This window comes from Chionomys nivalis, chromosome 3 (genome assembly GCF_950005125.1).
Source record: "Chionomys nivalis chromosome 3, mChiNiv1.1, whole genome shotgun sequence".
Classification (NCBI taxonomy): domain Eukaryota; kingdom Metazoa; phylum Chordata; class Mammalia; order Rodentia; family Cricetidae; genus Chionomys; species Chionomys nivalis.
This window is the reverse complement of record NC_080088.1, coordinates 53,674,517-53,697,991: the sequence shown is the minus strand read 5'-3', so window position 1 is coordinate 53,697,991 and position 23,475 is coordinate 53,674,517. Positions and strand designations below refer to the sequence as shown.

Genomic DNA, 23,475 nt, shown 5'->3' with positions numbered 1-23,475 from the left:
TATCAGACACACATGGTGATCCTTGGGCATAGTCTCCTAGAGGAAGCAACACTTCCTGCCAGAAACTTCTCTCCACTGGAGGTGATACTTTCCGTCAGCTCAGCACCACGGAACCTGAAGGCTTTCTTTTTGTCACAGGAAGTGCTTGCTGGTAACACTGATACAATTTCCATCTCACGAAGCATCACAAGAGAGGTGAAGACTAGCTGAAAAACATCCCACCTCTGTCTCTGAAGTGTTTCTCCAACGAACAAAGAAGGGAAACAGGGTCTAATATTATGCTTTGACGTTAAATTCGTAAAAAGGTACAGTATCTGCTCATATAATTTCAGAGACAAAGGGACGGTGGGGCATCCAAATAAGACATAAAACCCTGTGGTGCTGTGAACCCAAGTATCTACTACAACCAAGACAGTTGAGGCATGCTGTGCTTTCAGTGTGGATGGACAGTCCAGTAACGGTCCATCTGATCCAACACAAGTAGTGCTTGAGAGGTGATGTTGCTTGAGAGGTGGTATATGCAACCCATGAATTTTAGGCCACTGGAGCACTGGGTAGTTCACAAGAGGGTCACTAAAGTTGTCATGAAATGACTGTCTCAAAGGGAACAAGTCTGGTAGTAGCCATTCTCTCTGTTCCTGCTCAAGACTGGAACTTAGAGATGTTCACCTCCACTATTGCCATTCACAAGCTCCTCACCACAACTGTGTGAATTCAAGGATGATGCCCATGGCCTCCCAAAACTGGGAGCAAAATCAGTCTTTCCTCTTAATAAAGTTTAATAGCACAGACATTCCACTGCGGTAATAAAAAGCTAATGCATGATACAACAAATGAACTTCACAGAATTTGAAGGTCAAACATTTTTCCGAAGGCCACTCATAGGAGTGCATAAAATAACACGTGAAACAGAAAAATGAAAGCCAGGAGTACCCAACGAGATGACGAGAACTGATAAAATGCAGCTCCAGAAACAGTCAGAATGCAAACCTCTGCCATTTATATAACCATGTTCAAGGCTGAAGGAAGGGAAAAGAAAAATCTGAACCAACACCAAATCTCCCATTCCCTACAATGCTAAGACATCCAACACACCGAATCTCCACAAAATAAGCTCCCATGTGATTCCAAGCCAGGCGTGTTTTTCCACTTCCTTAAATGTCTTCCATGACAACCTTCCCTACCTGACTCTATACCTGCCCCAACAGTATGAATAATATGAACATTAGGCGAAATGTATTTCCTCATGAGAAGGTTTTCCGATTCCCAGGTGGGTCCCATGACGTAATAATTCGTGAATCGTGGTGACTCGAGAATCCCTCAACAAAGGCCTAAGACAGAGTTCAACTTCCACACTGTCCACTCTGATGCTCTAACAAACAGAATATAAAGTTTCAGTTCTAACATTTGGCTATTCAGAATTATCTGTCAGGACTGCAGGAGCACTACCGAGGGCATGAACTGGATCCATGCCACTGTAAGGAATGAAATAGAGGTGAGACGGAGAACATCAGTTACCCCTCGATAAATAGATAATACAAACGTAAATAGAAAGAAGTCATCATAAAATCCCCAAACACTAACTGATAACCTGAATAGTCAAAGACACTTCTAAAGAGGGGATATTTATGACTTGGTTTTGGGCCTCCCCTAAAAATGTAAACAGTAGAGACGGATGCTTTCCAGAAAGAAGCAGGCTAAAAACTCAGAAGAGTGAAAATTACCCAGGCCCAGTCCAGGGAGGAAAATTAGAATCAAGTTCAAGAGTAACGAAGGGTATAAGATGCTATACACTCTTAAAATTAAAGAAAGCAAAGAAGAGCTACAGTGTAGGATGCTGTGGAAATACCCAGTAACCCAGAAGACTTGAGTAGGAAAGTTAGGTTGCGGGGGCCAAAATGTCACTCGATGTAGTTTGAGGTTGACGGAGTTGTAAATAACAAACTATTATAAAATTGTTACAATAATACATGGACATGAGGCTACTATCAAAGCAATGATGGCAATTATATCAAACTGTAAGTGAATTAGACCAAAGATTTCTATATATAAGTCACAGCATTTGTAGGGAGTTCAGTAACTTAGAAGTCATGCCCAAGAGGCTTCCCCATATACCGTTACTATAGGGCTTTTGACATTTGATTTTCTGTAAAGAAATGGCATGTGGATACACTGGGTTCCAGAAGTCATACTTCTCAGTAACTTTTGAACATGTTAATTCTGATGCCTCAGTTGTCTACAAACATGAATCCTAGACACTAGATCTAATTATGGATGAGGGGTACAGTTATCCATGAAGCTGCGTGGTCTTTTTCAACCTTTCTAAAAATGTCACATGGAAATTCAGTCCCCAGCTGATTGAAAGAAATACCTCTGTACAATACCAGAGTAACTAGCCCAGGTTAACCAATGTCTTCTGCCTTAGAGACTATTACATCTATCTTTCCACCCACAGAAGGAAAACAAAGTTGAACAAAACAAAAACAAACCAGTAATAGCTCCTATTATGGTCTGAGTACAGCCTGTCTCCACCACAGCTCATGTTGAGACTTAATTCTTCAAAGCAACAATGTTGGGGGAGGAAGCCTAGTGGGAGGTGTTTGTGGGTCACCAGGGCTCTACTTTCAGGAGCGGATTAAGACTGTGAGTTTGTGGGATGGGATCCGCTGCATTAAATTCTAGTTCCTCAGTTTTCTTTAGCGTCCTCACACACTATGTGATCAGTCTGTGCATTCCTTTCTATACACTCCTTTCCGCCTATGCTTCCACTTTCTGCTGGGCGTGAACTACAAGGAAGCCCTTGACTTAGCCAAGCAGATGCAGCCATAAAATTTGGATTTAACATCTAGAATGAAAAAAGTCAATTATACCCCTTTTCTTTTTAAGTCTCCTATGCTCAAGTATTGTACTATATAGTAAACAGAAATTGAGCTCACATTGAGGATTAAGGTTTAATATGCTATATTACACATGTGTGTACCATTCACATATAATTTCAATAACGCATGCCAAGTTTTAAAATATTCCTAATAAAGAACTTATCATGAGATGAAATAAGCCTATATCTCACCCCTTCAACGTATATATCTGAGATCCTATAATGTGCAGGAATTAGAGTAGAACCTCGGGTAAAAGTGGTGAAAAGGAGAAAAGCTGGGCTGGATAGGTATCTCAGCGGTTAACAGCACTGGCTGCTCTTCCAGAAAACCTGGGTTCAATTCCCAGCACCCACATGGCAGCTCACAGCAGTTCATAACTGGACAGACATGGAGGCAACACACCAATGTACATAAAATAAAAATAGTTTTTTAAAAAAAGAAATAAACTAGTAATATGTTCTTGAAGTAAACAGGATATGAAAATAAATCATGGGTGAGAAATGCAGCCTGATCCACTGAGGAAAGCTGCGTTGGGAGACTGACATTTAACTACATGAGGAATGTTCAATACTTAGGTCCTTAAATAAACCTGAAAAGGTGAACTTTCAACTGCAGAGGCCTAGAGTTTAGGAATGTGATCTACAACTATGGAGGGCCTACAGTTCAGGAATGTGACCTACAACTGTAGAGAGCCTATAGTTAAGGAAGGTCACCTACAACTGTAGAGAGCCTATAGTTCAGGAAGGTGACCTACAACTGTAGAGAGCCTATAGTTACAGGAAGGTGACCTACAACTGTAGAGAGCTTATAGTTCAGAAAGGTGATCTACAACTGTAGAGAGTCTATAGTTCAGGAAGGTGATTTACAACTGTAGAGAGCCTACAGTTCAGGAAGGTGATTTACAACTGTAGAGAGCCTACAGTTCAGGAAGGTGATTTACAACTGTAGAGAGCCTACAGTTCAGGAAGGTGACCTACAACTGTGGAGGAACTAGAATATAGAATGGTGACCTACAACTGAGGAGGGCCTAGAGTGTAAGATGGTGACCTATAACTGCACGGGGCCTAGAGTGAGGTCTGAAGAAGCTGACAGATGCTGAGTACCTGGAGTTTGGCAACCTGGTGAAAGTATTGTCTGATGTGGACTGGATGAAAACTAGGGAGAAATACAAAAGATTAACCTTTCACATAGATAGGTAATACTTCTCATCCTGGTTATTTCTCCAGGGTGGAGTCATCCTCGCTTCTACCCCGCCAGCTACATGATTTTGACTGCAATAATTATAATGGATTTAAAGACTGGAAATGTATACAGCTCTGTATGTGGCAAATAACTGTACCTCACTTGGTATGATGAGAATATTCTAAAAAATACTGCAGGATCTTACCTTAAACAGAACAATAAAAGCAGACCACTTACTTTTCTCTAAAAAATACAGTCTTACTGATTTCCAAAACTAAATATAGCCAATAACAAAACTCAAAAGTGACACGACAAAAATTAATATTTTTATAGCCAGGAGCCGCTGTTGAAACCTATATACTGCATACATTTAATCCCAGCCCTAGGGAGGCGGAGGCAGGCTGGTCCTTGAGTTCAGCAAGTTCCAAAGCTACACCAAGAAATCCTGTCTCAAAATACCAAACGTATGTGTATGTGTCTGTGTGTGTGTCTGTGTTTGGCTTTTCACCATAATTCTCATAGAATATTTTCTTTTTATACTTGGAATCATTTTCACTTTCTGAATAAAATGCTATAATGACTTTTTCCAAGATTCAGTAGTACTATAAGTAAAACTGAATTTAATTTTGATTTGAAAAGAAGATTCATATTTCTAGGAATTATCATTACAATATAAATCATTTCACTATTTGGAGAAATTTTTAAAATTTAGTATGTTTCCCTCTGAAGGAACTTACCAATAATAATAATAACTTGGGCACCTTTTTCTGAACTCTTGGAGCAGGATATATTTAAAAGCAAAAATTGTCCACTTGACATAAAGTTTCTTCTGATACATTTAAATAATCGGATCTTATAACTGAAATACCTAGAATTTAAATAATATGCATATGGGACTGGAGAGATGGCTCAGTGGTTAAAAGCAGTGGCTGCTCTTCCAGAGAACCCAGGTTCAATACCCAGCACAAACTTGGCAGCTCACACCTGTCTTTAACGCCAGTTTCAGGGGACCTGGCATTCATGGCAAAACGCAAATGTACATAAAGATAGAAATTCTTGAGAAAGAGAAAAGTAATATTCACATATATAAGCTCTAATTATTATTTTTTTCATTGCCAAAGAGAATACTAACTTGGTACCCTAAAAAGCAACAAAGAATGAGAAGCAGGTAGATGGTGGCAGTTTGGAACCTGCTAACGGTCACAGGCTTTCAGTCAGATACAGTTTCGAGAGATGTGCTCTGCAATACAGTGACTGCAATTAGAATGCACTGCATGCTTAAGACAGCACAGTATACATTGGTCTGGTATCAAAGCAATAGATCTGAGGCAGCAGATATGCTAATCCACTCGATAGCGTGATACTGGAATTCCACAAGGCATCTAGAAAATGTCAGGGCATCATGAAATGTACCATAGATACATAAAGCTATCTACTTAAAATTAAAATACAGCAGGCAGTTGAAAATAAAATTTTAGAAAGTTCATCATATATAAAAATGAGTTCATGAATTAAGAAAAAGGTTAAACTTTGACTAAAAACAGATTAGACATGGAAGACCAACCCTAAATAGGAATGTTAGAATTCCACACTTATCTCCATTGAAGAATTAATTTGAAGAGGTAATTCTTGGTTCTTTTGTTGTTGTTGTTGTTGTTGTTGTTTTGTTTTTCAAGACAAAGTTTCTCAGTGTTAACAGCCCCATCTGTCCTGGATCTCACTCTGTAGACCAGGCTGGCCATGAACTCAGAGATCCACCTGCCTCTGCCTCCTGAGTGCTGGAATTAAAGGCATGTGCCACCACTACCCGGAATAATTCTTGATTTCTGAAGTATACTTTATTTCTTTCTTCCTATACAGGGTGACAGGCCGGTCTTGCAACTCTCCTATTTCAGTTTCTTGGTGGCTGATACTATAAAGATATGTACCACAATACTACATGGAGTTTTTATCTGTAATGTAAAATACTAATAGGCAAACACGCACTACATAACGAGAACAAGGTCAATCCCAGGCCACATACATAATGTGTTTCCGACAAGATAACGAATGAGCTAAAAATAACTTTTATTATCCTAATGATGTCATAGCAATGAGTTATTCATGCAGCCATTATGATACCACTGTTTAAAAAAAAAGGAAATAAAAAACAAACCTACTGTATTGCCGGTAATATAAAAATTTAGTGCGAACAATTACATATACTGCATTGTTGATAAATGACTGTTTCTTGCTTATACAGTCACTGTGTTTTCATTACTATTTGATAATGTACTCCTCTCTACTTACTAAAAAAGGCTGTGTGTTTGTCTGTGTGTTTGTGTGTGTGCGTGTGTGTGTGTGTGTGTGTGTGTGTATATATATATATATATATATATATATATATATATATATAAAGGTGACTGAAGAAAACATGCTAGGATATACTAACAAAGCATCATCTTTTGTTTATTATATCTCCAATATATCTTGCTACAAGTACAGATTTCTACACCTGGGTTTGTATAGTTGCACACTGATGCTCATAAAATACCAAAATTATCAAGACAGAGTCCTCAGAATTTATGCCCTTTGTTAAGCAATGTATGCTTGGAACTACACAGGAAATAGCATGAATGTTGATAACAGATTGTATCCTAGATATTTTTTTTTACAGAAAATGAACTAAATGAATACAAATCCAAATTACAACCAAAATACATATTCATGTTTAAGTGTCCACATGTATACAAGTCCTTCTTTATTGTGATGTTATTCTCTTTGAGATTATTTCAGTTAAAGAAAGTCGATTTTCAAATTTAACCGTACTACTACCATAGCATGAGATACTTAATATTTTTTCAGAAATAATAACAATTTGAAAAATCTAACAGAAATCCACTTGGCATCAGCATGAATGCAACACATCTTTCTTATAACTTCTCTGTCTTGTTGAGAAGTGTCCAGTGAAGCTGGGGTAAAATATAAATATTCACCATGAAAAAGAACATGAAAATAAGTTGGAAAGGAAGAAAGAGCTAGGCACCAGAAGAAATCTTCCCACATTGAAGCCCACCAGAGGAGATTCTAGACTGCAGCTGAACATTCAGAACAGAATTATAGAAAAAGTTTTACTCTAAGACACAGAGACTCAGTAAAATCTTACACTCTTAAAACAAATACCCCATGAGTTCCAGATCAACTAGAGAAGTAGCTGGGTAATATATGAAAATGCGGTGCATTCCCCACTTCTGCCCATGCTTCAGTGACCTGCCTGCAGTGAATTGGGAACTTCCTGAAATAGCATCTAGTTGAAAGTCATAATCTGAGAGGCAGCGCAGTCTCACGCTCACCCTGTTAACTTGCCATCTGTCTTTTGAATCCAAAGACTGAAACACCAAATAAAAATTCTTGCTATTTCAGCCTTCTAGTTATTTTAGGCCCCCATAAGTGACAGTCTACAGTAAATGCATACACACTTGCTGCTAGAATGAAGCCACACACACAGCAGAGGAGGCAGATAGAGACATTACACAGTAGACAGTCATTGTGCCAGCAGACACCTACACTGACTCAAACCCAATGGTGCCAATGGTGACCTTGGGGGGCAGAGATCAACACCATCTGCCCCGCAGTCGCAGTTTCACCTAGAAAGCTCCCACTACTTCCCAAGCTTGCTGGCCCTGGCTAACATTGCCAGGGGCTGTCATTGTTCTAAGTGAGTGGTTCTTTTTTTTTTTTTTTTTTTTTTTTTTTTGGTTTTTCGAGACAAGGTCTCTCTGTAGCTTTGGTGCCTGTCCCAGAACTAGCTCTTGTAGACCAGGCTGGCCTCGAACTCACAGAGATCTGCCTGCCTCTGCCTCCCGAGTGCTGGGATTAAAGGCGTGCGCAACACCACCCGGCTAAGTGAGTGGTTCCTAACCACTATGACCCACAGGTTCAGAACCACTTCTCTAAGGTACTAGGAGGACAGGAAAGACTGCCTGGGACACTTTCTCTAAAAGAGTGACTTCTAAGTTAAGCTCAGAGGCTCCTGCCTCTCTGTCAAGTACAGCAACCAGAGATATCCTTATACACAAAGTAATGTAGGACAGCCATCTGTGTCCATAACTACTGCCTTCGAAATGAAATGTTCATTCGGGAGTGTTCCAAGCCTCATTGGAACACACAAAATGACCTCGAACTGTAGAAAGGCCTGCAACATGAAAAAGGGCAGTTCATGTAGGTGCCCCAACCAGTCTGGGGAAATACCACAAACACGTCACAGAGACAATAGTGAAACATGAGCGGTTCTGACCTCCAGGGTTACAAGATGATAAAAACAGTCTGGCATTTCTTTTCAGGGCAAGTTTCAAAACCCAACTCTGGCCTGAGAAACAGGGACAAATGTTGACTATTTCTTTATGTGGCGGGAGCGCGGCCAAGCATAATGGTAAAGTTGAGATAACTGACATCCTACACTGCGTAACTGACAAAAACACATGAAGCCACCCCCTCGCTGGTATTATGAGTCAAAACAAACTGCTGACAACTGCGGACAGCTATGTGAGGGGGTGCAACAATAACACACAGAACACACAGGCCTCTGTTTGCCTTTCAAGTGTTAGCAGTCTGCTCCACTGATGTAAGAAAACAGCAGTTATTTCTTTAAAGGGCCTTTGACACACTGAAAACATCTCAGATGTGCCTCGGAGCTGCTCTGCTTGTGAAAAAGAAAAGGACGGGGTCAGTCTTGTGACTAAGAATCCCGGACCCAAGCCTCCAAACATGCCTTTTAAAAGGAAAGAGAGGGAGACAAGAGCTAAGAGAGTACACGAGAACCTTAGCTGAAGCTTTCACATTTGAAAGTCCTTTTACATATCATTAAATTCTATCAACAATAACGCAAGATAGATTCCAGAACAAGATGTCTGAGATTATCTGGGAGAGCTGGGGTAGGGAAACTCAACCACCTACTGCCACAGTAAGTCATGATTAGAATCAAGTAGTTTTGTTAATAATACAGATGGGAAAAAAATCATACTGGTCAAGATGAAAGCACACATTTTGGGAGGATACCCCAGCTGCTGGAAACTGGTATATCTGGAGTCATGAATATAGCACAGAAGAGAAACAAAAAGCCTTTAATGAAATGTTAGCGTAAGAATTAAAGGAAGCAGTCTACTTCCCACTTTCGCTTCTATCAGGTTCAGTGTGTGCAACACATGAGCACAGGAGACCACCTCCTACATATAACCCCAGTAGCACAGACATCAAGAGCAACAGTGAATAAATGGGACCTCCTGAAACTGAGAAGCTTCTGTAAAGCAAAGGACACTGTCACTAAGACAAAAAGGCATCCTACTGAATGAAAGAAGATCTTCACCAACCCCGCATCAGACAAAGGTCTGATCTCCAAAATATATAAAGAACTCAAGAAATTGGACATGAAAATTCTAATTAACCCAATTAAAAATGGGGTACTGAACTGAAAAGAGAATTCTCAGCAGATGAAGTTCGAATAGCCAAATGACACTTAAGGTCATGTTCAACCTCCTTAGCAATTAGGGAAATGCAAATCAAAACAACTTTGAGATACCATCTTACACCTATCAGAATGGCTAAAATCAAAAACACCAATGATAGCCTATGCTGGAGAGGCTGTGGAGTAACAGGAACACTCATCCATTGCTGGTGGGAATGCAAACTTGTGCAACCACTTTGGAAATCAGTGTGGCAGTTTCTCAGGAAATTGGGAATCAATCTACCTCAGGATCCAACAATACCACTCTTGGGAATATACCCAAGAGATGCCCAATCATACTACAAAAGCATTTGTTCAACTATGTTCATAGCAGCATTATTTGTAATTGTCAGATCCTGGAAACAACCTAGATGCCCCTCTATGGAAGAATGGATAAAGAAAGTGTGGAATATATACACATTAGAGTACTACACAGCGGTTAAAAATAAGGACATTTTGAATTTTGCATGCAAATGGATGGAAATAGAAAACACTATCCTGAGTGAGATATCCCAGACCCAAAAAGATGAATATAGTATGTACTCATATTCATAAGTCCACTTATAAGTGGACTCTAGCCATAAACAAAGGACATTAAGCCTATAGTTCACAAGCCTAGAGAAGTGAAATAACAAAGTGAACCCAAAGAAAAACATATATAGATCCTCTTGGAACTTGGAAGCAAACAAGATTGATAGGCAAAAGTTAGGAGCATGGGGGTGGGAGTGGGGGAAGGGGAGAGGGGGAGAGAGAAGGGAAAAGAAAAAGACTGGAGAGTGCTTGGGGGAGTGGGAGGGTGGAGATGGAGGAAGGACAGATATAGGAGCAGGGAAGAAGATATCTACACTAAGGGAGCCATTTTAGGGTTGGCAAGAAACTTGGCTCTAGAGAGGATCCCAGGTGCCCATGGGGATGTCTCCAGCTAGGTCTTTGGGCAGCAGAGTAGAGGGTGCCTTAACTGGCCTTGCCCCACTAACACACTGATGATTATCTCTAATATCACCATAGAGTCTTGGTCCGGCGACAGATGGAGACAAAGTCCCTCATCAGAGCAATGGACTGAGCCCCCAAGGTCCAGTTGAAGAACAGAAGGAAGGAGAAGATGAGCAAGGAAGTCAGGACTGCTAGGGGTTGGCCCACCCACTGAGTCAGTGTGCCTAATCTAATGGAAGCTCACCAAATCCAGCTGGACCTGGACTGAATGAGCTTGAGTTCAAACCGACTCTGAATGTGGCTGACAATGGGGACTGACTGAGAAACCATTGATAAAGGCACTTGGACTTGTTTCTACCGCGTGTACAGGCTTTTTGGGACCCTAGTCTACTTGGATGCAAAGCTTCCTAGGCCTGGATGGGGGGGGGCTTGGACTTCCCACAGGGCAGGGTTTCCTGCCCTCTCTTAAGGAGGGAGGGGGAGGGAGGAGGGAGGAGTGGGGGGAGCAGGAGGGGAATGGGAGGAGGGGAGGAAGTGTAAATTTTTGAATGGAAAAATAAATTTTAAAAAACTGGAAAAGCATGGGACAAAAACCGGACTCGCTGAACATAGCGGACAATGAGGACTACTGAGAACTGAAGAACAATGGCAATGGGTTTTTGATCCTATTGCACGTACTGGCTTTGTGGGAGCCTAGGTAGTTTGGATGCTCACCTTACTAGACCTGGATGGAGGTGGGTGGTCCTTGGACCTCCCACAGGGCAGGGAACCCTGATTACTCTTTGGGCTGAAGAGGGAGGAAGACTTGATTGGGGGAGGGGGAGGGAAATGGGAGGTGGTGGCGGTGAAGAGGCAGAAATCTTTAAGAAATAAATTAATTAATTAATTAATTAATTTAAAAAACTGGAAAAAAAAGAATTAAAGGAAGTGAAAGCATCTTATTGGGGTTCAGAGAAACAACTAATTAGTAAATAGTTGAGTTGTGAATACACTCACTAAGCAGCATGCAGGAGGAGGCAGAGGCAAAGATGCCAATTAAAGTTTTCAAGGTGTGTTAGAGGTGCTATGGGGAGCCACAAGGACACCTCGTTCAAAAAGCACTTCCAACCTACTGGAGCGTCACCCACTTTTCCCCTAAATCCAACTTTACTGAACACAGACACACAGTTAAGAAGTTGCCCTAAAATATAACTACTCCACAACAAGCAGCAATGGGATTTATTACACTACGTTTGCACATGCTTTCCCTATAAAAGAACTGGCACTTGCTGCCAGATATCAAGAAGGTGACATTGTTGACCTACAACTTCTCAAGAGTCAACATTAGACTTTTCACCAGGTTCCAATGAGAAATTTCACACCCTGTCCCTTTTTCAAGGCAATAGAAGCTCTGGACGAAATCTGGAAATTGGGGGGAAATTCAACTATTCTTCATGTCTGCTTTGAATGCTACTTTGAACTATGTAGAAATACACAGACGTGAATCTTGCATTCAAAATTTGATGAGGGGTATTTTCTCCCTTGGAATTTCCTCCATTCTCATTTTCCTTTAATAAATCGATGTTCTCTTTGATCCAAAAACAACAATAAAATCATATTAAACTTTTATGAGCATTTAAAATGCCACCAATCATCACTTAATATGACAGCAATATTTTGTGATACAGGACAGACTGTCACATAATAGTTCTTGATAAGGTGATAATGGCTATATGGTCAGAGGAGCAAGAGAAGTTCTGCTCAGAGTACTCAGAAAACACTAACCAGTGGAGGTGGGCATGAGGTGGGATGGGAGTTTATGCTGTACCAGTAGCTGGAAAGAGGAACCTCAGAGAGGACAAGGAAGGAAGGAAGAGGGCAGAATAAAAGGCAGGCTTACAAAAGCAAACTAAATGGATAATATGAAGTGGGAAAGGAGGGGTGGTCTGAATTCATCTTCCACACCAAAACTTTCCCCATGAACTTGCAGGAAAGCTGGCGTCTTGGCAAATGTTAATTGACATGACTGGGAAATGTCTCTGTTCCTCCAGCAACTAACAGAGAGGCTTCGAAAACGGCAACGAGCTCTGAACACATTCAGGATTCCATTCTTATCGGAGCCACTTCAAGTCAGAGGTCCCTGGAAATTTTATACTTTGGATGAGACGGTAGAAACAGCAGACACGATTTTTCTAAGTATACATGTTCAGATCCCAGGTGATCAAATTTAGGAAGAGCCACCAGTTGAAATCAGAAGAGGAGAAGTGACCAGAGGAATGTAAAGAAAACCCAAGGAGCCTCAGGCAAACCTTACTACTCCCTTTCATTGAAATAAAACTTTGCTCATCTCCACTAAGTTAAAAATGAAAATAAATAGGTTAAGAGGCGCCAAGCAACATTTCACTCAAACTCAAATACTTAAAAAACAAGTGAAGAAACCGTTTTCAAAAAACGGTATTCTGGGTGTGACTAAAGGCTAGGAACAGTCTTGTTGAAATGAACACAACACACTGGCTGACCAGCTGATGGGTATTATTAATAGCAATTTAATGAAGATGAGAAAAGAGCAATTTTCATGGCCCCTAAATGTGCAAATAGTCCCGATAAGTTCTTCCGAAACACAGGCTGAAAAAGGCACCGCCACTCACACTTCTCAGGCCACCAGCTGCGGATTCAGGCAAACTACGTGGTAAGGAGCCATCAGCTGTGAACACACGCTCACGCAGCTCCTGTCCAGTTGTGAAACCTTCATGCAACACTGAGCCCCAGACAGAAGAGGGGCCTAACGACGCAACTTGATACAGATCTTCTCCGTACAGGCGCTGATAACTATGATAAATATCATTTTTAAGGCACTTACACACCTAACATTGGTCTTCCTCACCAACCGAACCAATTATTGGGGTTGAACTATGGGGTTCATATTATGCAAAGTTTAAAAGAAAATAAAACTGTCTTCTCTTCTAAAGACCGGGTAACACATACGCGATGAACGACACTTTGTGCATGCGTTTCTTTAATTTCTCCTCATTTTCCACCTAGAGAGCCAATAAAAACTGAGAAAGTTTATAATAAAAAGTTGCAACTGGCAGAGTGAACGCAGTTCTGTGGTAGAGCACCTGCCTGAGAGAGACGAGGCCTTGGCATTGGCTGACCTGGCCACTGAAAACAAGTTTATCTTCCTCATGTGAACATCACATCATGTGGTAGAGATGAGAGTTACAAAGTACATGTGAGATGTCACCCTACAGAGTTCATTAGACATTAAGAGTGGCAAACCCCAAGATTTTGATTTTACCAATAATCTCAAATAGTGCCACAATATAAATATTACTTTTCGTATTAAATACTAATAAAATATTTGTTTTACACAGCCCTCAAAATCTGAACCTTCACACAATTACGGTTCTGGAGAAACCACTGAAAATACTTTCTGAGAGGGTCTCTCAGAACCCCTTACAAGGTCGCTTACTACCTTAAGCATGAATCTGTCAAATGTACAGCAAAAAGCATAGAAGGTGATGACAGCGTCTCCCCATGGAGCAGAGGGAAAGCTTGCTGCAGGTACAATAATGTCTCCTTCCAGGACAAACGTCATCACTATCAAAGACTCTGTCCTTTAGGACTGAAGCTCCTCCATTGTCCAGTTCAGGGTGCACACAGGTGTTGCAAGGTCTTCACCCTGTCCTGTAGCTAGGGCTCAGAACAACTGATACCCAGTTAGTCTGGAAACTAACTGTAGTCCTAATGTCCTGACCAAAGAGTCTCCTGCCTTCTGCTGAGACGTGAAGACAAAAGAAAGAAGCTGAAGGCAATACACTTTTAAAGAATGAAGTCCTAAAGCTTCCCCTGAGATAAGTGTGCATATCTGCTGATCTGTTAGGACAGGCACTGCCAGATAACACCACGCCTTCTCAATCCTTGTATTCCTGTCCTACTGTGGAGGCTGAAATTTAAATTGTTCAGTATACCAAAACCCTTGTACCTCGGGGGTTAAAGAGCATGCTTATCATATTTGTGTGGCTCCTGTGGTGTCCTCCTCCTTCCTCTCTTCTATAGCCTGAGGGGAATGCAGTTTTATCAAGAATTTTTGAGCCAGGAGGGTAAAGGAAAGCAAAACTCAGCCTTCAAGGAAGGGAATTACAGAGCCAGACAGCCTAGACTACTTCTAATTACATAAACAACTGTCATTTGGGTACCACTAGTGACCAAACATTTTCATAACTGAAATGACACATACACCCAGCCTCTGTTGATAAAATATTTTCAGTAGCTTCATGTCCAAAACCTAGCTCAGTACTTTAAACCAGCAGCTGGCCAACTACAACCCACAGGCAAAACTCAGCCTGGCCCTTTTACGTAAGTAAGGCTTCAGCAAACCATAGTCATGCCAATTAATTTATACACAATTCCTTCCTAGAACAAAGGCAAAGCTGACTGGTTCCAAAACACAAGGTGGAACTTTACTGATTCAACAGCTTGTGCAGCCCTGACCCAAGCCACTTTTAGAAATGGTTGTTTAATCTCACTGAGCATCCCCTAAACCGGTTTGCTATAACTAGACTTGAAATTAGACACAGTGTAATGCTTCGTGTCTTAATACTAAAGACAGAAAATGGATGTGTCTGCCATCTACACGAAAAATCTTTCCTATTTCTTTATGCAAATAACTTTGCATAAAGATCTAATGACATGACATAAGTCACAGTTGCTTATTTTGATTAGCTCTCTAGCATTTATCACGAGACGAAAAACCAAGCAGGGATTCTTAATCAAGAATAATCACAGCTGTTAATAGTGTAACTTTTAATTGTGTACGGTGATATTTCTAAAAGGTTTTTAAGGAGAGATGGCATTTAAACATTAAAACAACAATATCTGTGTCAATATATGAAACTTCATTATTGAACAGCCTTAATTTCATATTTTTCAATATATGCATGGGAATCAGTCATTTCAGCATTCATTCTAACATAAGCCTGATCCCCAAAACTACAAAACTAATCTAGCCTTAAAAGCCTTTGCAGTAATTATATTTGACATATCCTACCAAGCAAAGTTTCTCCCACTTTGATGACATACTAAGAAGTTTCAACTTTCTTCCCCTGTGTAGTACAAAGTTACACTTCCAAATCCAGTCACCAGTAAGAATTGAACTGTATCTTCAAAAGAGTAAGTGGCATTCTAGGCTTGCCCTTGTGACAATGACTTTATTTGGAAACAGTGTCTTTGCAGATGTAGAAGGCTTAAGATGGTTTATTAGGGCTGATCTCAAACACACACTGACTGGTGACCTCAGAAAAAGGTTTGGTTAGAGAATAAATTAACGGGTAGTGGAGGGGAGAGGGAAAGAGAGAGAGGAGAGATGGAGGAGACACCATGTGATGGTGTAGGCTGGGACTAGAGTAGTGCTTCCACAGGCCCAATACCAGAGCTACCAAAGACTGCAAGAGGCATGGCACGTGCCCTCCCTGTAGAGGTGCCCAGGGCAAGGTCCGGAGATGTTTTGCTTTGGATTTCAGCCTCCAGAACTGGGAAAGAAACAGATTCTCTTCCTTGAGCCATCCAGGTAGTTGCACTTTGTGATTGCAGTTCAAGGAAATGAAAGCCACTGCACATTTGTGGCTGCTTGTGTAAGTGTTGTAGTACAACCGGGATCAGGTGTTTGACAGAACAGTTCAATAAGACATCTGACCATCTTTCCGTTTAATCTGGTCCTCCGCTGTTCTCTGCCCAGCAGGATGAGCTTCTGCTTTTATTATTTTAGTCTTTAACGAAGAGTTTTTTTGGTAATGACCTCCTATGTGTATCCTGCCAAAATGAGCACAGCCATAAACTAAGAAAATATGTGTGCATCCACAAGAACTCAAGTCCAAACAATGAGGTTGGGGGACGGGAAATATTGAAAATTGACTCAGAAAACTCAAGGACTTTAAAAGCACAGCAGACAGCCCTGAGCTCTACTGGAGATACACCCTCCCCAATCAGTGCTGAATGCTAATCCCTTTGGATTCCTGGAAAGTCTACTTCATTGTTAAATCAGTGAAAAGCTAGAGACTTCTTAGGGTAGATAACCAAGCACTCCAGGGCTGTAGTGTTATCACTGTGGGCTTGTCTGTTTTATAAACAGACTCTAAATTAGCTTTGTAAGAAACGGCCAAAGGAGCTTCCTCTAACAAAATAACAAATCTGCTACTTGAAAGACATCATTCATCGACCTTCTTTGTGGGAGTATTGTTATTATGAAACTAAAAACAAGCATTCCTTCTCAAGTGCTTCTGGATTTTAATTATCAAATCTGAACGTCACCAGATATTTACCGGTAGCAAAACATCAATTTTAATAAGCTGCCTTAAGACTGAAAAACAAAAAGGTATTCAGTCATAAAGCCAAGTTCACTGGAGTCTTGTGTTTTTGTTTATTTTTTAATTGCACAATGGTTATCTTGGGAATTTGTAAACATTTAATAAACTGGAATCTTCAGAGGGAATGCCCAGTTTAAAAATCCAGATAACATATGTTTATGAAATATAATCTGACTTGAATGATACTAAAATAATTTTCAAAAAAAAAAAAAAAACTGTAAGGAACCAGGAGCTAAAGGCTGAATGACATTAGGTTGTTGCTGAAATCAAACGAAACAAATAAGCAACAGATACACGGATTACAGGCAAGTATTTTACTGAAATGTTTTAAGTGGAATTCTCTCTAAAGTGCATCTAAAATTTTCTGTTCCCTTGCATTTTGGAAATGGGACACCAATGAAAAACTTGTTTCAAAATGGACAGTTTTGCTTTTCATTTGAACACAAATTAACTATCAACTTAAACTGTACTTTGTTTCCAATACACAAAGTAACAGGGGTGCAGTTAGTCAAACACACTGAGCCCTAACATCTGTAAGGAAGGGTCTGCAGGCTCTCCTGCCCACCCGAACAGTCTTTCTTTGTTTAATTCCAAAAACATCTGTCCAAATCGCTTTCTTGTGACCTCTGTGTTAATGATGTGTTAAAGAAATGGTTCCCTTCATTTTCGGGGCTTAGAGAAGTCAATTCATAACTTTTCAAATGCATGAAATATTCTTACTGGGAACAAATAAAACTTTTACTCTACTCATTTACAGTTAACCAACACTACAAATATGTTTAAGTTTCTTAAAAAATAAAATTCCATTTCCTAGCAAGCAGACATAGTTCTGCATAGAATATTAATGGTTTAATTATGGAGTTTTACATTTTAAAAGACAAAATGCCTAGGATGCAGATGAGTGTACAAAATTTAAACAGTCAATAAATGTATTAAAATATTAGTATTCAAAAAAATGTGTGGTTTATTTTGTTTCCCTTAGAAATCACATTCTTTGTCGTTTGCAGTTTATATCTCTTCTCCTCATGAACTCAGAAAGGCTATAATTTTCATTGTCAGAAAGTAGAAAATAAAGTTTATTTAAATAAATATAACAGTTCCCTTTCGTGCAGATAAATAATAAATATTTAACAGAAGAGAAGGCATTTGATACCAGTACAATCTATTCTCCCGCGTAGGCCAGTTCAGTACTAGAACTATGGCTATGGGTCCCCACGTCTGACCAACATTTAAACGGAACACGCATTGCATTACTCTTTGTTCAAAACAATGTGACACCCAGAAGAATGAGTAGCAGGCAGGTTTCTTTGTGTTTTGGTGGATCCTCTTTATTAGTGGTATTACTATGGAGGGGGGGAAGAATGAGAAGCTGCTTTGTTTTTCCTGTTTTTATTCTCTTTTCCAATTCAACTTTAACTTAATTATGTCTCTTCAAAAGAGCAGCTCCAAAATTTTCTGGATAGCTATCTCAGCTATCATAGTCGAGGTATAGAGCAGGCGCAGTCAGTGGTAACAAGCCCATGAGCGGAAATGTCATTAACATGACAGAATCCTTTTTTCTTTGCTTAGCTTAGTCATTGGTCAACAGAAATCTGCCTGTTTCAAATAAAGGCTAGCCTCTGACAGGATTAAATTCTCTGTGCTGAAATGCATTAAACCTTAAGAAGCACGCACATTATTATGTGAGACATGTTAACACTGCTCCCTCCTATACAAGCACTGGCTCCATTTTCTCCAAAAGTGGATTTGTCTTCTACAACACTGGTGTATGAAGAATGAATGAGGGGCTTTGAAGTGATAATAACAAGACAACATCATCTGCGTTGCCTCTGTGTGCATGTTAAAGCTTTTATTGTCTTCACAGACAGACTTTTAAATGCAGTGCTATTTTTCCTCACCCCGGTAAACTCTGGGTTTTGTTTCAGTAGCCAAGCACATGGGAGAAAGGAGGTTATATGACCCGGGCTTACTGAAGCAGTTCCTAGAAGCATACTCATAGGCCATCCTAAGTGGCAGTCTGATGCCAGGCTTTGGACAGAAGCTGATTAATGTTTCCTTTACTGGTGAAAGAGAAAATTCCCTATGAAAACTGACCACTGGAGAAAATGGCAGTAAAATCACAGAAGAAAAGGTCAGAACCTTGGTCAGCAGGAATGACCATCAGTTCTGCTTTGACTCGAAACACCAACCTGAGACAGTGTCTCCTCTTCCCACCCTCCAAGCAGACCTCTCTACATGGTTCTGCCGCCTGCCATGCACACTCCCATGCAAACTGTGTGTCACCACACATCACGGCCTAACTCTTCCCAGAAACACCGCTCAGAATGAGTTCAACACCCAACTTGACCCAGGGTGAAGTTCAATTGTTTCTCTAATGCATAAGTAAATAGGACCTGGGAAAAGGGACACAAAGGACTCCCATGACCCCCACCACCCTCCAGCTCTCAACTGTCAGAAACCATTTCTCTGCCAATTCTTAAGGCAACAGGTTTTCACTATGCCTTAAATATCTATTTTAGTATCAAATGCATTTACCTCACAAGAATACATAAGAAATATAATAAAAGCTGTTTGCTTATTTTACATTTATTTGTTCAACATATTTTACACTGGACGTATAGCATATTAGCATGAAATTGCTTTAACAATTCAGGCCCCCTGTCCGTTAGCAGCCAGCTAGGGCAACTCCAGTTTCAGAACAGATACCCAATGTTTTCTGCTTTTTATTTACATTTAATTTAAAAATATAGCCAGAAAGAAGTACATTATTGACACAGCAGATACATGGACATTAAACATTTTGACACACACACTCATCCAACACAACTTTATCCAATAGAGAGTCACGTGAAGCAGTGCTGGTTTGAGTTGCTGAACTCCAAATGACTAGTTCTACTGCTGTTCCTCACTGGCAACTCAATAATATTATTGTGGTCAGTGAGCCACTGCAGAACCAAGGAAAAGACAGTTCAGAGGCTTCATATGACTCCCAGTAACCAGTATGTCTGACATGATCAGTGCTCATTCTACTGAACAACACAGTCAAACTTCCACGAGAAAATTCTCGGGATTTCTGCAATGTTCTACAAAGCAAACGCCACAGAGCTTCATGTGCAGCGATACACCTCCAAGAAGTTTATGTTTAGACTCCAAAGATGCTCAGCAGTGAATGTGAACAATTATATGACTGCCAGATTAACACAAACCAGAAGTCTATGTACTCGGTCCCCATGCCAACTGTACATTATAAATTATCATTTGACAATTATCTAGCACAGAAATTTGTACTTTAAAGAAAAAGTTGGCTATAGACCATTAAGAAAAAAAAAAGGTCACAGACGACAGTAAAATCCACAAGGGAACATGCTACTTCAGCATGCAAATTACTGTATTTCTTCTTATAGTTGACTTTTAAGTCAGAATAATTAAACTTATTTGAATACTTGAACCAGAGGTACAAATGCAATTTACACAGTTGTGACCAGAGAGTCTTATATGACTTATCACTGTCAAGAAAACTACACATAATCAAAAAAAATATTACATGTGTCCTGTGGGTTTCATTTTGTTTTGACAATCAAAGGCACAAATACAAAATAGTCGATGTAGTGATAATTATAAAATGTCTGCTGAAGTCAAAAATATTTCAAGTTTCTTTAGAGGACATAAAAGTGGGAGACAAGCTTACCACATCAATCTTACATCCAGCTGAAAAACTACTTCTAACCAAAGTACTCGACCTGAGAGTTACACACTTTGTTGGCATCCTGATATTAAAAAGTGGCTTAACTGGAGTGCCAATAACTTTGAAGTCAAATATGACTATCAATTACAGGGACATTTATATAAAGTAATTTAAACTTTATTTTTGCTTTTTTGTTTGTTGATTTTTTTTGTTTTTTGGTTTTTTTTTTTTTTAGATCTGTGATGCAAATACTATGTAAAATTAAGAAATTAAGGTTTTTACATCAACGTTTGGATTTCACGATCTTGGGCAATCCTTTCAAGTTTGTAAGAACAACAATCCCTATGGGTTCTCGTGATCATATTTCTGGAACCTTGTAGCAATTCAAATTCTCACTGATGGAGCTGCAGAGTTTTAGCTTTAAAACTAAAAGGCAGCCAGGAAATTCAGTGTCCTCAAGATTTACAAACTGTGCTCCAAGAATACTCAATGAAGAGCCCAGAGTTACATCATTGGTTATACTCACTCTACGGGTAAACTAGGGTTGTGAATAAGTTAGAAAACATTTGAAATAAACATTTATGTCCTTTTACCTTTGGCAGAGGGTTTTGCTATGCTTGAATTTGATGGTTTGACATGCTCTGTGTATTTGTTTGGCCAGCTCACACAAACAATTCCAGAGCCTCTGTACCAAGAGAACTAAATTTTCCATTATACAACCCTAAACCATCTCAAACCAAATGAAGCTATGTTTTCCGATAAAAAAGAAACATTCCATGTTTCTTAGTGGTTTTCCTAATTTAAGGAACTCAAATTCCGAGAGGTAAGTGAACTCAGCCAATGCTAAGACATTATGTATCTTAATTGATACTATTTTTCCACCTTGGAAATAGTTTTACTATCAGTGAATATTCTAAGTAAATTTAAGGTAGCTCAGAAAAGGGACAGACTATCAATTCCCTTATCTAGCTCAGTGAGATCTTGAAATTGGAAACCTAAGGCTCCAGATGACAAACATCAGTGCACCTGAACAGAAAGAATCCTGGCTACAGGTGTCCAGCCTTCTGCTTTAAGTAAATACTTAGCCAATGGCAGGACTGAAGGTCACTGAGGAGAGACTCCTAACTCCTAATCAGTAGCGTGAAAACCAGGAACTACCACTGGAGGATTTAAATGGTCAGAAGAATGTGATCTGAATACCACCTCTGGACACAGGAGGAGATAAGACATTCTAAACAGTCATCAAAACCTTATGACTATTATCTAGTTAGGAAAATTTCTGGTAAAGAAGGGACCTGGTATTGCCCTCCCCCAGCCCTTCAGTGGGCCTGTCAATCACCTGTCAAAATCTCCTCAGAAAAGCCAGCAGTTGTAGAACTTGGAGAACTAATATAAAGTCTACGTAAGAACGCAAGCTAGCATAATGATCACTTTGGCTATTGCCACCACTCATCTCTTGAAAGTGTCCTACTTTTCTCTGTAATAAACCTTGTTTCTTCTACACTACAATTTATGTGTCTGAACTCATCCAGTAGAGCTCACAGGGACTGGGGAATCAAGAGTTCAAGGCAAGGTATAACTGCATAGAAAGTTTGAGACCAGAACTGAAGAGTCAGCTCTGCAGTTAAGAACACTGCTTGCTCTTCCAGAGGCTCCATGTTCAATTCCCAGCACTCATATGGCAGCTCATAACTGTTTGTAACTCCAGTTCCAGGGCACCCCACACCTTCACACAGACAGGCAGGCAAAATACCAATGTACACAAAATAAAAATTTAAAACTAAAATTAGAAACAGAAAGTTTGATGGCATCCTGGGCTACATGGGATCTTGTCTTTGAGGGAGAAAGAGACGCAGATGTAGAGTGCAGGGACAGAAACAGAGAGCACAGACAGAACACATATGAACTATAAAGTGAGGACTGATCTAATTTTATATCGGGCCTTTCCCCAGCCAGCTTCTCACTGAACGGTCAAAGTACGGAGACTGGAACAACAGCTACTCAAAGCTACAGCAGCAACAGATTCCAAGTGGAACTGAAGGACGGTATCTCCAACTGATGTACATACGCATCAAGAAATCTCACTCATTATTTGTTGGAATGAAAAACAATACAGTCACTATGGAAGTCTAGAACTGACGGAATTAAACACCAGCAAGTCATATAATCTTACAACCATGCTCATATTTCCGCAGATGAACTGAATGTCCTGAGCAGCTCCAACAGAGTTGCCAAAGTTTAGGCAATGAAGTTACCCTTCAACATGAGAGTGGATGTAAAAACAAACTGTGACATAAGCATACAATGGCATATTCCATGAAATAAAAAAGTGAGCTATGGAGCTAGAAAGACCAGCAGGAGGCCAGTCTGAAAAGTTATGTATTGCCACGCCTTTAATCCCAGCACTCGGGAGGCAGAGGCAGGCGGATCTCTGTGAGTTCGAGACCAGCCTGGTCTACAGAGCTAGTTCCAGGACAGGCTCCAAAGCCACAGAGAAACCCTGTCTCGAAAAAACAAAAAAACAAAAAAACAAAAAAAAAAAAAAAAAAAAAAAAGTTATGTATTGCACACTAACTAGCTTGACCATAGAGCATTGTTGTCATTCTGGTTGTAATCTTTAGTCTTTAACTGAACCATTCCTCCAGCCCAACATAGGGAGTTTTTCTGGAGTATGGGTAGATACAGAACAAGTATATATTCATAAACCATAGAACAATAAAAACAAACAATAAACCCCAATAGAAAGAGATCAATACTGCTGTGCTGACAGTACTGTGTACAACACAATACAAAAATGGTACTGTGTGAAGTTCCATTCTCAAGGCTGAGCATGGCCATATCCATCAGAGTAAACACTGCCATGGTGATCTACAGAAGACCTTGATTCTCAAGGCTGAGCATGGCCATATTCATCACAGAGTGGATTGTGATGATCTACAGAAGACCTTGATTCTCAAGACTGAGCATGGC

At 40.0% G+C, this 23,475-nt stretch overlaps 1 protein-coding gene across 3 annotated transcripts in view; it reads right to left on the bottom strand.

The window, feature by feature from the left end:
* Cblb (Cbl proto-oncogene B) overlaps nucleotides 1-23,475 on the bottom strand; it is a 182,728-nt gene that overhangs the window by 141,982 nt on the left and 17,271 nt on the right. The window lies entirely within an intron of this gene.